This window comes from Nannospalax galili, unplaced genomic scaffold (genome assembly GCF_000622305.1).
Source record: "Nannospalax galili isolate Female #2095 unplaced genomic scaffold, S.galili_v1.0 scaffold747, whole genome shotgun sequence".
NCBI classification, from domain to species: Eukaryota; Metazoa; Chordata; class Mammalia; order Rodentia; family Spalacidae; genus Nannospalax; species Nannospalax galili.
In genome coordinates this window covers 18,871-21,711 of record NW_008357686.1, presented here as the reverse complement: position 1 = coordinate 21,711, position 2,841 = coordinate 18,871, and the positions used below count along the sequence as shown (strand labels likewise).

The window sequence follows — 2,841 nt, the reverse complement described above, 5'->3', positions numbered from 1 at the left end:
TATGTTACTTATCAAGTGTTTCCATAAAGGAGAGATCTTATGGGTAGGAGTTTGAAAAGATTGCTTGTGATACTCTTCCTCTGCTCCAAGTACCTTGTCTTCTGGGACTCTGATGGTACAAGAATTACACTACTGTGCTCAAGCTACCTTTCTCATTCTCCTTTCAATCTATATGCTGAACATACTTTTAGAATTCCTTGGAGCACACCACCAAAACAAAATGTTCTGGAATTTTTAGGGTATAAAAAATAATTGTTCGATCAGAGGCAAAATGTAGTTTGACACTAAGAATTTGCTTCCATGTATTCATAGTCAGCACATCTGAATATACTCCTAGATTAATTGCAGCAGAACAAACTTTAATTGCTGAGGAAAACTCCTGTCAAACAGCTGGCCCTATGCATATCTTACAGGAAAACCTTTTTTTCTGGGTTGCAAAAGAGGATTTATTTTTGCTCCTGCCATTCTTGCCTTTGTCAGCCAGTTGAACAAACACAAATGCACATACACACGAAGTGCTACCAAACAATTCAACACAGACGAGCCAGCTTTACAATGGCAATCTAGAAAAGAAAATAATTGCAGAGCTGGATGTGGTTTCACATGCATTAATTCCAATACTTGGAGGTAGAGGCAAACGGATCTCTGTGAGCTAAGGCCCTCCTGGTCTACATAGTGAGACCCTGTCTCAATAAAAATGTTGCATTATTATAAGTATTCTTTGTTCAGGTTGTTTTCAATGTCTGTGTAGGTGGCTTTTCGTTTGGGCCTGCGTATCTGCAGTCCCTTCTAGTCATTCTTCCTCCCTGTAATGTTTACTTTGACATTCCATATATGTCTCTTTTTCAGGCATTTCTGTCCTCTTGCCCAGTATTTTCTGCCTTTGAAGCTCTCTTTTTTAGACAGTATAGCTTCTTTATTATTCTTCATCATTGGGTGGGGGATACCGAACTTATTATGAAACAGCTATCATCTACCAATGTGATATCACATTCATCAGGTTCAAGATATCACATTCCTCAGCTTCTGCCAATGAGTCTTAAATAGGAGAAATGGGACCATCATCATCCAAATACTTGCATCTGAGACTGTCAAGATAGTCTTTCTCTAAATCTTCACCAGCATCCATTTGTTTCAAGGATTCCTTACGTTGGAACTCATACTTCAGTTTTCAATGTTATTTAAAAATCCTCTTGCAACAGCTTGCTCGTAGGTTAAAATTTTCCTCCAAGGCAATGGTTTTCTTTTGTTATATGTCGGAGTTGCAAAAAAAATCACCAGCACCACTTTAAGAAAACTAGCAAGGTAAATGTTTATTATTTCGACCAGCTGGGCTATCTCGGGAGTAGACGCAGCCCTGATCATTGTCGGGTCAGAGTTTTTATAGGATTATAGAAATATTATTCAAACAGTGCACTTGTGAATCAATCAAGTTTGTACAACATAGTAGAACTTTGAATCTATTAATCAACAACCAACCATTATACAGACAAGTGGTACAGTCATGTAACTTGCCAATCAACTTTGTAATTTTAAAATTAGTCAACTTCCTAGCCATAACAAGTATAGTAAGAAAGCTGAAATCAGCAGTTACCGGATGGTCATACAATAACAGGGTGGTCTTATACTTTGTGTCAAGGTGACCTAAAATAGCAAGCGAGTTACAGAAGCAAAAACAAGCAGTTAGCCAGATGTAGAATGTCTGAGATCAGCACGTTCCACTGGTTTGTGATTGAGCTATTTCTTAGAGCTCAAGGCCGTTGTCTCTTTTTAAATATTTCCCATAAGTGAAAAGAGGTTACTGTTAAAATAGCTATTCTGAGCAAGATGGAGTAACTTAGGTTAAGTTGCTAATATAGTTCACTTTCATTTTCAGAATGTAAAAATGGAAACATGAGTCCTTTTTCTGTTATGTGTTTCTTATCTATTTGTGATCTTTTAGTGTTTCTCCTTCCTTCTGGTCTTCCCATTGTTCTTAATTTTGCCTTGTATTTTCTCTTTTTACATTTCTTTTTCTTAAATTGTTCAAAAATAGCCTTTAAAGTCAATGCTCTTGGTTCTAGACCTGAGTTAATTGATGAAATCAGTTTCAGTACTTGCAGGGGAATTAAGTTTTGCAATGATGTTTCTTTGCCTTTGTTTGGGTGAAGTCAGAACACACCATGCTTTAAATAAGATGCTACCAGATGTGTCATCACTTTGGCTTTCAATTTCCCAGCTCTATCATATGTCACACAGTCAAGAGAATTTCACTTCTGATTGATCCATCAGTAGCTGTTTGCCTTATCCAGTTTTCGCTGCCAGCATTACCACCATACAGGTGAATAACTGCAGCCTGGGCAGACACCAGGAAAAGATCCAGGAAAATCTTTGAGATAGAGGATGCATAAAAGAAGTTTGCCTCCTTCTAAACACTGGCAGGTGGTTCACGCTATTTCAAATGATTACAACATTATGTAATGCATAACGTGTTAGAATATCACAATGTAGACTACAAGAGCTTTTCTAAACATGGGCAAGTAATCAATCAATCATTACAGAATTGCATATTAATCTTTAAAATCATTAATCTAAGCATAAATACAGAAATGATAGTTGTCAATAGTATTTTAGTTTTTTAAAAATATTTTATTTATTATTTTTATTTTATGTGTATGAGTGTATTGCCTGCATGTATGTGAGTGCACCCGTGCTGTGCAATGCCGCGGAGGTCAGAAGAGGGCTTTGGATTCCCCTGGAAGTGGAGTTAAGACGGTTTGTAGCTGCCATGTGGGTGCTGGGAATTGAACCCAGGTCCTCTGCAAGAGCAGTCAGTGCTCTTAACTGCCGAGCCATCTCTCC

At 37.6% G+C, this 2,841-nt stretch overlaps 1 pseudogene; it reads right to left on the bottom strand.

Moving 5' to 3' along the window:
- Positions 1-530: 530 nt before the first annotated feature.
- Positions 531-2,243, bottom strand: LOC103751964 (annotated as a pseudogene).
- Positions 2,244-2,841: the final 598 nt, after the last annotated feature.